The sequence below is a fragment of the Cajanus cajan genome, chromosome 3, assembly GCF_000230855.2.
Source record: "Cajanus cajan strain Asha chromosome 3, NIPB_CcT2T_4, whole genome shotgun sequence".
NCBI lineage: Eukaryota > Viridiplantae > Streptophyta > Magnoliopsida > Fabales > Fabaceae > Cajanus > Cajanus cajan.
In genome coordinates, this window is record NC_138519.1 from 40,371,373 (window position 1) to 40,385,081 (window position 13,709).

Consider the following 13,709-nt stretch of genomic DNA (forward strand, 5'->3'; position numbering starts at 1 on the left):
CGTTTCATATAGATAACACGTCTTCCTTGTAAATAATAAATACGAATAAAAAGGGAAATCTAATTTGTGCGTGTTAGCCGGATAATGGAAATTACTGTAATCAAATACGAACCTGATACATCAAATCGGGAAATACTTATCAGTAATTAGGGGCATCACACGCCCAAATCGACGATTCAAACAGCGAGACTTTCCCATGACGAAATGACAATTGTCGGGATAGGAGGAATGTTCAAGAATGGACGAATCCTTGCTTCTGGGGAATAACAAGACAAAATCCAATTGAGAAATAAAGACATTGCAGGGCGAAAACCCGCTAGGATGAAAACCCGTAAAGGGCGTCCTAGGCAAAAATTAGGGTAAAGAAAAAAGAATCAAAATCCCAATAGGATACGTCCTATGCAAAAGTTAGGGATACATAAAAAATAGTAATGCCTGCTTGAGTTGAAAACCGAAAGGAGGCTTGAGTATTCCCTTTAGAAAGCAAGAATTCATAAAGGTTTCACTCCGAAGTCGAAACACCCACATTCAAGCAAGTGGGAATGCATTCATAATGTAGTTCAACCAATCGTCAACCATGCCTCTCTAGGGGGCAACCTCGGTTAATCTCTCTGTGTATGAATCACGAACTCGGGGCATGCCCGGGCCTCCGAGCTTTGCTAAAGGGGCACGTGTAAATTGGAAGTACTATTTTAAATGCCATAACATTCTTTCATTTCTCTTCTCCCTTTAAAATATTCACTCTAGGCCTCATCCATCAACCCTTAATAAACAAAATATATTTGCGACAAAGATGTTACTCGATAATAGCATGGAAAGGATAACAAAAGAACAATAAAAAATCCAAACATGACTAGGGTTCAATAAAAATAAAGTTGTCCCATACAAATGCTGCGAAAAAGAAGGCCCCGCAGGAAACCCACTAAGGGGGCTACGCAAAAGTTAGGGCAAGATCTGCTAGGCAACCCACAAGCAAAATTGGGTAACCTAGGCAAAAGAAAAGATCAAAAGAAAAATGTCCGCTAGGAAACACATCTCAAGTGACCTAGGCAAAAGTTAGGACGTTAAAGTAGCAACCTAAGTTGAAAACCGAAAGGCAGCTCAGGGGGATCATCTAAACAAAACGCAACCCCGAGTCATCACTCCACTTTCCAAAAAGGCTAAAACACAATGATAGCTTCTTTGCAACAAATATGCCTTGTTTAATAGCCATAAACACTAAAGCCCACCTTGGCCAGCCATTCTTCTAAAAACCCCTTTTGAAAAAAAAATCCCTTCCAACAATCTTTTGAAAAAAATACAAACATCCCTTCTTTCTTTTCTCTTGACCCTTATGGCATTAAAATGGTACCAAAAATATACACGGAGAATGCATAGTGAATACTCACAGAGGAAAGATCGAGACGTCCCCGAACGGAGTTGGGAGACGCTTGACTACACATTGATAATTAAGGAGCCACTGGAACCTCGTGTTCAAAAGAACATATCCCAACAATGATCATAAACAACATGAATGAAAAGGAATCGTCAACATTAACCTTAACACGTACAAGTTAATTTCCCGACATAAAAAAAATGAATTGCATCTTTAGGAACAAACACATGAGCATAAACTGCATCGCATGCATATGAGTTAGGGGCATATGGAAGGGCGTTACACAAAAATAAATAAAAAATCATTCTTGCCTTGCATTTTCATTGCATCCATGCATCCATGCATTCTACTTGTTATGGGTCAGAAGGAGTCATCAGGACAAAGCACTTGTAAAAGCTCAAAAGCCAAGCATGAGTCAAAGCAGTGACAAACAACAAACCCAAGTGATTCTATGTGTCCACTAAGAAAAGACATATCAACAGTGGAATTGAATGGAATCGACCAAGCAAGCAAGTCTATAAGCATGAAGAGGCCATCACGCCTTACTCCTCAACCGAATGAAGGATGATCTAAGAGAATGCCAAGACCAGGAATGACTTCCTAACCAAAGCCAGGAGTGGCTTCCAAAATAATACTCACCAATAAAGATAGAGCAAATAACATCATGGGAATGGAGCCCTCCACCAATGATGACAATAAAGAGCAAAAGCAACAACATGAGAAAAAGGCAAGCTTCGTACGTGTTGAAAAAGTCGAAGCATTTAAGAAAATAGCGGAAAAAGGCAAGCTTCGTACATGTTAAAAAGCCGAAGCATTTAGAAAAATAGCAGAAAAAGGCAAGTTTCAAACATGAAAAAAGCCGAAGCTAAACAAATATAAAAATCAGAAAAAACCTACCATAAGCAGACGCCTAGAGAGGCATTACAATACTCACATTGACAAAAACAATACCAAACTCTTACCAACCTACCACAAAAAGACGCCTGGAGAGGCATCACAATACTCACATGGCAGGGGGCAACATCGGAATCCGTGTCATTCATCTACTTCTCCGCCCACCAACACAGGGGCACATCAAACATCTCCTGCCCATCAACCTGGGGGCAGTTTTTCATCTCACAACACCAACAAGAAGACATCAAGTACAAGAACAAAATGGGTTACCTGACCTTAGTGAAAAGGTTGCTAGATCCCCAAAACTAGTACAAATTGGGTTACCTGACCTTAGTGAAAGGGTTGCTAGATCCCCAAAACTAGTACAAAGTGGGTTACCTGACCTTAGCGAAAGGGTTGCTAGATCCCCAAAACTAGTACAAAGTGGGTTCCCTGACCTTAGTGAAAGGGTTGCTAGATCCCCAAAACTAGTACAAATTGGGTTACTTGACCTTAGTGAAAGGGTTGCTAGATCCCCAAAACTAGTACAAAGTGGGTTACCTGACCTTAGTGAAAGGGTTGTTAGATCCCCAAAACTAGTACAAATTGGGTTACCTGACCTTAGTGAAAGGGTTGCTAGATCCCCAAAACTAGTACAAAGTGGGTTACCTGACCTTAGTGAAAGGGTTGCTAGATCCCCAAAACTAGGACAAAGTGGGTTACCTGACCTTAGTGAAAGGGTTGCTAGATCCCCAAAACTAGTACAAAGTGGGTTACTTGACCTTGGTGAAAGGGTTGCTAGATCCCCAAAACTAGTACAAATTGGGTTACCTGACCTTAGTGAAAGGGTTACTAGATCCCTAAAACTAGTACAAAATGGGTTACCTGACCTTAGTGAAAAGGTTGCTAGATCCTCAAAACTAGTACAAGATCGAAGAGGGTTACATAACCTCAGAGCGAAAAAAGCTACACATTATCACAAGGGAAACAACGCAGAAAGCACCAAAGAGACGAAGAGAAGACCCGAAAAAAATGTCTACGTCTTTCGTTGCCTTTGGAAAAGCAACACATTACTATTCCAAAGGACAAGTAAAGAGGGGCAGTTGTAGACACCCAATTTCGTCCGGGGGCATACAAACAAGGACATGGACCTCTGTTACGAAGGGAAGGAGCTCCCGAAGCATGCCAACAAGAAGACAGGACTTCAGAGGGCCCAAAAGCACAAATTAAATATTTTTTGGCCCAGAACGGGCCGTTCCAAGGTCCAGAATGGGCCGTTCCGAGGCTCCCAAAAGGCCAAAAACCCTAATTTGGAACGGGCTGTTCTGAAATTGGAACGGGTCGTTCCAAGATTAGAACAGGCCGTTCCAAACTCCTCAAAAAAGGGCTAAAAGGTTAATTGGAACGGATCTGGAACGGGCCGTTCCTAAATCTGGAACGGGCCGTTCCAAGGTCGTTCCGATCTAAAAATCACGTGTTATTCTCACTACTAGAACGGGCCGTTCCGATTTCAGAACAGGTCGTTCCAGTATACGAATTTTACACGAAACGGCCATATCCAGAACGGCCGTTCCGATTTTGGAACGGGCGGTTCTGGACCCCGTTTCCGAAGTCTATAAATAGACAGCTAGGGCTCATTTCTCAAGACTCCAAAAATTTCGTTCAAAGCTCCATAGAGCACGAAATTTCTCTTTTTTTCTCTCTCCCCCTCTCTGTGTATTTCTTGAGATTTTTGTGAGGTATTGTGATGTGAAGGGTTGCCAAAAAGCACCCAAATCTCCATCTTTGAAGATTAATAGAGCTCGTTCAAGAGGTATTTCAGCTAATTTTCTTCTCTCTCTTTTATTTCTTATTTTTAATAAATATTATTTATAATAAAAATAATCATGTAAACATTTTAGGATTAATTGTATAATTTAAATTTCAAGCATGTAAATAATTATTAATAAAGGGGATTAAATATTTTAATTATTAATTCTTATTTCGTTATCTTCATCATAGGGTACCGATTTAGGGCGTTGTAGGGGTGCTTAATACCTTCCCTACACGTAACCGACCCCCGAACCCAATTCTGGTTATCAAGACCATTATTGAACTTTTAAAAAACCTTTTCTTTTTCCAATGTTTTGAGTAAAATATTGGTGGCGACTCCATAGAACTTATTTTCAAAACCATTAATTAAGGATTAGTCTAGTGTCTGGGCATTCCTTAATTGATGAGATCTTTAAAAGGATGTCTAAACCATTAGTCGCGAGATCGGAAATTTTCGGGTTGCGACATCACCCTATCATCTTGCAAGAAAAATGACCCGCTGCCCACCAACACAAGGGCACATCAAGCATTTGTCATCCTTAAGGAAGTCTTCACCACAAGCCAAATGAACAAACAAAGGCATCAAATACTCAAGTACAAAGAGTTAAAGGTTGCTGGATCCCTTAAAACCAGTACAAAAAGTGAAAGGTTGTTGAACCCTCAAAACTAGTACAAAGAGCAAAAGGTTGCTTGATCCCTTAAAACTAGTACAAAGAGAAAAACATTGTTGAATACCTTAAAACTAGTACAAAGAGCTGAAAAGGTTGTTGGACCCTGAAAACTAGTACAAAGAGCAAAATATGGGCCGATTGAAGCCCCAAATATCAGTCCAGCCTAGAAAGGCTAAGCTTAAAACATACTCCCTTTTCAATGAGCTACGAATAAGGATCACACTACCATGAGACAAGCAGAAGCAACAAGAAGCATCTACACCAAGCTAGAGGCCCTAGATGGTGCAATTTACCACCCTGGACACCAAATGGAACATACAACCAACACTCAGTTGCTCTAAGGCGCAAGGATACAGGTGAACACCATCTACCTGAAGGCACTACTACAAAAACACTATTTAACATCATCACATCTACATCGAATTAAGTAAAAATGATGTAAAAGAAGAACTCGGTGGCATTTGTGTAATTAAATGAAAAATGTAAGCATGTTTACATCAGTTTAATAGAGAAACGATGTAAATATAAAGAATTTTACATCGATTTTGATAGTGACCGACGTAGAATTCAAATCCGAACTCAACAGATTACACGTTGTCTCTCAACTCTATTGTAGACACATTGTCGCTCAACACTCTCATAGGCTTTTCTCTTCATGACAACCCTCTTCCAAATTCATAGACGCTCCTAAATGAGCTTTTCCAAAACGTCTTCCAAATTCATAAACACTCTTGACAGATGCGAAGCAAAAAAAAATGGTTCCAATAACACCATGTTCGTTACTCTCTCTACTCTCAGAATCAGAAACCCCTAAATTCATAGATTAAACCTCCTCAAAACCCTAGTTTCTCCCACCAGATCTCAATCTCATGGCTAATAAAGAGTTCAAAGTCCTGCTGGTGGCTTTCCCCTCCGTCGAAAACCCCGTTGCATCGGCCCCAAACCTCCGGCAACAGTGCGTGCCCAATCCGCTATTTGAGCTGAACTTCGACATCCTCTTCATGTCCTTCGACATAGTCTTTGCCACAGTGTCCACCTCCTCCGGGCCAATATACAGTAGCCCTACCGTGGGCGGCGGTGATGCCAACTTCAAGTAAGCATAAATTATATATATATTAATCAATTTTATCAAGATATTTGTTAATTATCATATTATATATAAAGGAAGTTTTTTTTTCTAAACACGTATCACGATTTTTTCAAAAACGTTTTTGCTCAACATGTTTTTTTTTACTCTATCTTTTTTAATAAATTTAATTTAATTTACCTTCTCTCCATAACTCTCTCTCTCTATATATATATATATATGTGTGTGTTTTCTTTTCAATAAATATATAACTTTACTTTCTTCTCTCTCGCCACATCAGTATTTAAGGATTTACTATTCATAATAACTTCTCATGATCAAATATTCATATCTCTTAGTTTCATATTGAAAATACTACATTTTTTGTATTCTTATATTATATTAACATGTACTCAAATATTTAAAGAAAAAAAAACTTGTTGAGATAGAAAAAGTGGTGCGTACAAGTTTTTACTAAAAAATAAAGTTAAAATAAAAATTATATTACTAATTAAAAAACATTCTTTTAAATTCAAATTAATACATAACAATGTAAAAAAAAATCATAAAACCACCCATATTAGAACTTAAACAAAGCTCCGGATAAACAAAAGATTGAATAGAATTCGAATTCGAAGTTTGATAGGATGTAATAACATAATTCTCACATAACAATTACACACGTGTTGTGGAAAACTTATTTATTACTATTTGAGAGTATACTTATTTGTATTGAAATTTATTTAATAAATGAAATGCTTTCTTAAAAGTATAAATTAATTTTATTTTGAAAATATAATATATTGAAATCAATTCAACTTAATTTTGTAATGATTCGAAATAAAATACAGATCTTATAAATAAAAAGTTGTTATTCAGTTGCGTTAACTAAACTCGTATAGTAAGGTACTATTTATAAGCTCAAAGTTATTCGATATGGCCGTTCGTTATTATTATAATAATATAAGATAATAAAATAGTGCTCTAATTAGAAAGTATTGAGCAACGATATATAATCTTTTAATCTGAAATTTAGCACAACAACCACCTCTTATTTATTTATTTATTTTTTAAACAGAAACAGAAAATGGTGAAATCAAACCTAAAATAAATAAATAAATCCGAAAACTAAAAATACATTTACCCATTAGAAATTAGAATGTAATGGAATGTAATGAAATAGATAGCACGCCTTCAATGGCAGACTCCACTCCGATTGCAACTCCTTCTAACAACGACGCAACATGCTCTTTCCAACGAACGGTTACTTACGCTTCCTTCATTCTCATTTCTCACCGCTTCCTTCCTTTTCCCCTTTTTTTCCAATTTTCAATTCTAATGCTGTTCTTTCGTTTCCGAAGGTCGTATTATACGATTGGTGGTTGTTTAAAGCCAAAAAAGACTTCCAAGGGAAGCGTTTAGCCGTCGCAGGCGTCTCGTCGAGATAGTATGCCCAAGACTCTTCCCTCCCTTCTTCTTAGGGTTTTCACGCATCTGTCGTTTCACGTTAAACGCGAGTGCTTTAGGGGGGTGTATTGGTTTAGGATTTCGTAGGATTTTAAAAGACTTTTTTTGAGTAAAAAAATCCATTGGTATTCAATCAGGATTTTATGTCACTTAAAAATAATCCAGTGGTATTCAATCAGGATTTTCAAGATTTTTTAAAGAGTCCATTAAAATCCATTGGTATTCATTTGAGATTTTTTACAACTTAAAAACAATCCATTGGTATTCAAAAATATAAGGATTTTAAAGGATTGTTGTGTGAGAGGGATTTTGAAGGACTTTCTAGTGTTATCTATAAATACCAAATTCATAAAACAATCTCATCCAAACCCATCGGATTTCGAAGGATTGTTTGAAGTGACTTTTCAAGTGAGTTTTTTATCTTTTTTTTTCTATGCTCCTGTCTTCTCCATTTTTTCTTTGCTAATAATACTGCACTATTGTTCATTGCTCATATATAATATTGTAATATTGTTCTCATCTCATTCTCCTATTTTGTGAAACTCTGATATATAAATGATAGTGTCATTGATTTGTTCTATTTTTCTGTTCGTTCTCTTTAATTGACTTGCTTTATTTTATTCTATGTAGTTGAATTTGTTCCTTTATATAACACAAAAAAATGCTTAAAATTTTAACTTTTAAGTGGTAATTTTTTTATAACACACATCAAGAAAAGAAAAAAGTGAAAGATGAAATTGATATTATAATCTCTACAATATATATATATATATATATATATATATATATATATATATAAAAGATGAATTTGTTAGGGTTTCTGTGAGTAAAATGAGATGAAAATTGATCTTAATTGGGGGAAAAACCCTCTTAGCATAAAAATTGCGATTTATCTTCTTCCCTTAAGTTTGTTACTCTTATTCTCCTCCTTTTATGACTCAACAATTATTTTATTTTTTTTACTATGAATTTTTCTTTTTCTTTTTATATTGTGAAATTAGGACTTTTTTATATTTTAAAAGAGAAAATTAACATAAAACGTTGCAGTATCTAATTTTTTAGGGTTTAGAATTTATGTCTTCATTAGCTTATTTTTTAAAAGAGGAAATATTGTTAAAATATTTGTTAGAATAATTTATATTTATAAATATCGTTAAAAATTATCATATAATATATAACTAAAATAATATATATATATATATATATATATATTCCTTATATCTAAATGCTTATTCTTTAAATAATAATAATAATAATTATTATTATTATTATTATTATACTAATATTATATATATTGCATATGTAATTAGGTAACTATTTTTTTGGTGGATTGTGGATTTCCTAATCGACGCCAATTTTTAGCTCCATTTCGAGGTGTAAGGTATCATCTACAAGATTTTGCAGGTCAGGGTAATCACCCTGAAAATGAGAAAGAATTGTTCAATCTTTGTCATGCGTCTTTAAGGAATGTGATCGAGAAAATATTTGGTATTTTTAAATCAAGGTTCACAATTTTTAAGTCAGCATCTCCATTTTTATTTAAGACACGAGTAGAACTTGTGTTATTATGTGTAACACTACATAATTTTCTACCTAAAGAATGTCGTTCTGATGAATTTCCAATTGAAGTGGTGGATGAACCTTCATCTTCAACGTTACCAATTAATGAAGATCATACTTTTGAACCTATTATTCAAATCCAGGAACAAGAGCGAAAATACGCTAATGCTTGGAGGACTAGTATAGATATGGATATGTGAGTGAATGCTATTTAAGAGGACAAGATATTATGGAGAATTATTATTATTATTATTATTATTAATTCTCTAGACATTATTTTTTTTATTATTTTTGTCTTTGACTCTTTAAATTTGAATGTATGAATTTTTTTTTGAAATCTTATCAAATGTAAAAAAATCCATGAAAATTCTACAAAATCCCACAGAATCCATTAAAATCCTGATTTAAAAGTCTTACAGAATCCATTAAAATCCTGATTTTAAGTCTTGTAGAATCCTGCAAAATCTTAAAAGTCATGAAAATCCTGCAAAATCTTTTAAAATCCGTAGGATTTTTTTTAACTAAAAAAGTCCTTTAAAATCCTAATCCAATACACCCCCCTTAGTTTATTATCTATGTCGTATTTTATTTGCCTGGAACAAAGTTGCATTTGATGGTATAGGGATGATGAAATTGTGTGATTGCCGTGACGATTTAGTTTTGTGATTCAGGAATGAGGCAGTGCGCGTGTTTGTTTCTGCTGCTGTTATCAAGAAATATGACGTGTTTTCTCTCGAGACTGCCGATGGGAAGTGCGTCATGATCAAAGGTTTCATCAACGAGCAGCGCACTCTCGAAAATGGTTTCGCTCCAGAGGTTTGTTAGTTGTAACATTTCATGTTCGGATAAATTTCCCGTGGTAGTGTTTTTTTATACTCTTTTTAATTCATAATCATATTGCAAATAGTGTTGTTATATTTCCTAATACAGCAAACAGAGGCGTCTATCCCGAGTAGAATGTGATGCTTGGTTCTTTTCATTGAATGCTTTGGAAAGCATGGCTTCCTTATTATTAACAGCGCAGGACTTTTGTTTTCTAAATTTTCTCTGATTCTCTCAGGTTATTGCTGTTGCTAAATCTTCAGACATAGTACTGATGGTTCTTGATGCTTCCAAAGTAAGTGCCATTTTCCATATTCTAATGCAGTCTTTCACTCTGTTGTTACTATTGCTAGTTGATAAAATGGTACGTTGGTTGTTGCAGTAAATTATATTCTAACAAGGGATAATAAGTAGCTAACATATTGTCGACTAATTAAACATTATCATTAAAGACACCCTTTAAACGGGCCCGGAGCTAAACTAGTGGTCTTTTTATTTAGAAATTTACTCACTGCCACTTTTAATTTTTCTTTGTAAATATAAACTCACTTGCATAACTCTTTTATCCCATTACAAAAGATAATTATATTAATGCATAATGTTTCTTACTCTGTGTTCCACTTGGTAAATAATAAATGTGAGTTCTATCTATATATTTTCCTTTTCCTCTTTTTTTAATTCCATTAACAGGCCTCCTGCCATGCAACGAATATTCTAGCATACAACAATGCTTGTGTGTCTGTTCACAATATTCTGATCTTTTTTTGCCTTTACATGTTGATTCTTACATAAGAATGTATCTATGAAATTTGGAAACTTTTTATATGCTTTTATAACAATTCTGTAGCTCTTAGGACAGGTTGGTAGTGCCAGTAATGTAACAAGTTGTGAAAGTTGAAGGTTTTGAAAATTAATGAGTTTCTTTGGTAAATTTCATTACTTACAATTTGTACTGTAATCTTTTTACAGGAGGCACAACAGAATCGTCCTGTTTCTTATCGTGAAGTGTATAACAAAGTTCACAAAAAAAATGATGGTGAATTTGTCTCAACTAGGGCAAAGAAATTTATTGTATGTTATTTTATATTTTAAGATTGATTATGTACTTTTTTAACCTCTTGCTATTTCACTTATTTTTATTTATTTATTATTTGTAGGAAACATATGAAGAATCAATGACACAAAAATATGGAGAAGACACTTAATCTCGTCCTGTAATTGATTCTGATCTTTGGTAAAAAGCTGCAAGTAAAAACAAGAAGAAAAGAGTGCATGGCATGAGACATAGCTTGGATCTTGGAACTAGTAGCTCTACCCAAGCTTCATCTCCAGAGGTTACAGGTTCTTCTACAAATCTTACGCCTATGACAGAAGAACAGGTCACTACAGTTATAAATAATGCATTGGCCTCTTTTTTGCAAACACAATTACCAGAGATGATGAAGCAAATAATTCATGCAGTTCAACCATCAACAACACTATCAACCAACCAACATAGGGAGGATCAAGGACGAGATGATGATTTTACTAGCTTAGGTTGATTACTATTTAGGATGACTCGTTATTTGACTTTTTTTTTGTAAGACATTAATTAGTTTGGGTTTCTTTAAGATAGTATGTACAAGTTGAATTTTGTAAGACATTTAACAATTTGGTTTTGTAAGAGATATTGTTACATGTAACTTTTATTTTAAATCATGTCGAGGGATTCATGAGAGAATAATGTATATATATAAATAAATTAGGAAGGTTTCGCAAGATATTAGCGAGGGATTAGCGTGGTATTCGCGAGGGAACTCAATCCATATGCTTTGATGGATTTGCATGGGATTAGCGAGAGATTTGCGAAGGACATATTTGCGAGGGTTTAGCGAGGGATTTGCGAAAGACATATTTGCGAGGGTTTAGCGAGGGATTTGCGAAGGACATATTTGCGAGGGATTAGCGAAGGACATATTTGCGAGGGATTAGCGAGGGATTAGCGAATGACATATTTGCGAAGGTTTTGCGACGTTTTAGCGAGGAAATATTAAATGCAATTAGCGAGGGAATTTAGGTTCTACATTTGCGAGGCGATAGCGATGAATTAGCGGCACAAATTTGCGACGGACTAGCGAAGCTGGTTGCGAGGGAAAAGCGAAGGAATGTAGCGAGGGAATTGTGGGGGATATGCAGCCGTCGCTAAGTAACGACTTGAATTTAGCGAGGGAATAGTTCTTCGCAAATCCCTCGCCATTTTGTTTAGCGAGGGATTTGCGAAGGATCTTTCCCTCTCTAATTCTCAATTTTCTTGTAGTGTAAGCTACAGAAAAGCAAATACATGTTGTCAGTATAAGTAGTACAAATTAATTCATTTAAGTCATTCTCAACTATACAATCTCATACTTATACTGTCTTTAGATCCCTCTCATTCTGGTGTGTTCGAACCGTTATAAATATATAATAATTATATTACTAATAATAATTATATTATATTTAATTAATCTTTATTTATATATGTACTTACTTTTATAATTAACAATATACTTATTTCTATTTAAAATTAATATTATGATATAATTTAAATTATTTATTATAAATTTAAAAATTTAAATAATAATTTATATATTTTAAAATGAGAAAGGTTATAATAACACTGGTGTAACTTTTACTAAGTATTACACCACTTAATAATCTTATATTAAATGTGAATTTTGTAAATTCAATCGTTAGATTGAAAGTTCATATCACTTTATATGTTTATATCAAATTTTGTTAAAATTGAACAACTTGAAGGTAATCAAAGTGTTCATATTTTAGTATATTTTGAAATATATATATTACGTCAAATTTTTTTTACAAGAATGAAGTATCAAATCATCTTGAATTAATATAAAATTTTGTATATATGATCTAAGAGTAAAAAACTTTCAATTTAACGATTGAATTTATAAAATTCACATTTAATATAAAGTTATTGAGCGGTGTAAGTAAAAGTTACACTGGTGTTATTATAACCTTTCTCTTTTAAAATATTATTTTTATAAACTAAATTTTAACATTTTAAATAATTTTTAATTAACTTAATTTATTTATTCATCTTAAATCTAAGATATAAAATTCAAAAAATGTATTTATCCTTGTTTAATTTTCTTATCAATTTTTTCTATATTAATTATTAGTAAAATTTAATAACTTTTAATTTAATAATTGGATCGATAAAATTCAACTTATACCATGAGTTATTGAGCAAAGTAACATTATTAAGAATTACTTTGTGAGTCATTTGATTCCTCCTCCTCTCTCTCTCTCTCTCTCTCTCTATATATATATATATATAATTTTTTTGATGATGATTGTGTATCTTATATTAAACAAAATATATATAAAATTGTTAATAAAATATAAGTTTATTAAGATAATATAATATTTCCAAAAGAAGAATATTACTTTTGGTCTAATCTACTATTAAATGTATTCATAATCCTAAACTTTATCAAATTTCACCGTAATTTTTGAACAAAATAATATATAATTTGTACTAAAAATAACTTTTAAATTCTAATTAAATAGGGGTTATATATATATATATGTGTGTGTATTATATTCAAACCTAGAAGTGATTTTTAAGTTATTATTTGTGAAAAGATAATTAATTTACCAAATATCTCATATTTAATTCACCATTAAAATAATAAATTTAATAAATTATTTATTATTTTTTCAATATTCTCGATTTAATCCACAATTAAGATGTATTATTAATTTCACTAACACATAAAGAAAATGTAACATATATATATTTTTTTAATTTTTAGCTTCCTAGGATTAACATAAAACTTTTTTATTCTAAAATAATTTAAAAGATAGAGAAATAAAATTAATATAGTATACTAAAGTATTTTTTTCCTTTTTAACATTTCTAAATGTAATTACATGTCATTATTATTTTATTATTTTATTTTTTTATTGAAAGTAAAATTATATAATTTTGGAGTGTGCATGACTTTGTGTGAATTTTTATTTCAATTTTTGTCTTGTAATTTGCGACGGTTTCTCCCAACTGTCGCAATGTTTGAAAATT

The 13,709-nt window shown here is 33.1% G+C and overlaps 1 long non-coding RNA gene across 1 annotated transcript; it reads left to right on the forward strand.

The window, feature by feature from the left end:
- Nucleotides 1-6,904: 6,904 nt before the first annotated feature.
- On the forward strand, nt 6,905-11,328 carry LOC114915248 (uncharacterized). Its single transcript, XR_014432451.1, has 6 exons — nt 6,905-7,060; nt 7,159-7,244; nt 9,496-9,640; nt 9,885-9,941; nt 10,616-10,717; nt 10,804-11,328. It is a non-coding gene; the product is annotated as an uncharacterized LOC114915248 (long non-coding RNA).
- Nucleotides 11,329-13,709: the final 2,381 nt, after the last annotated feature.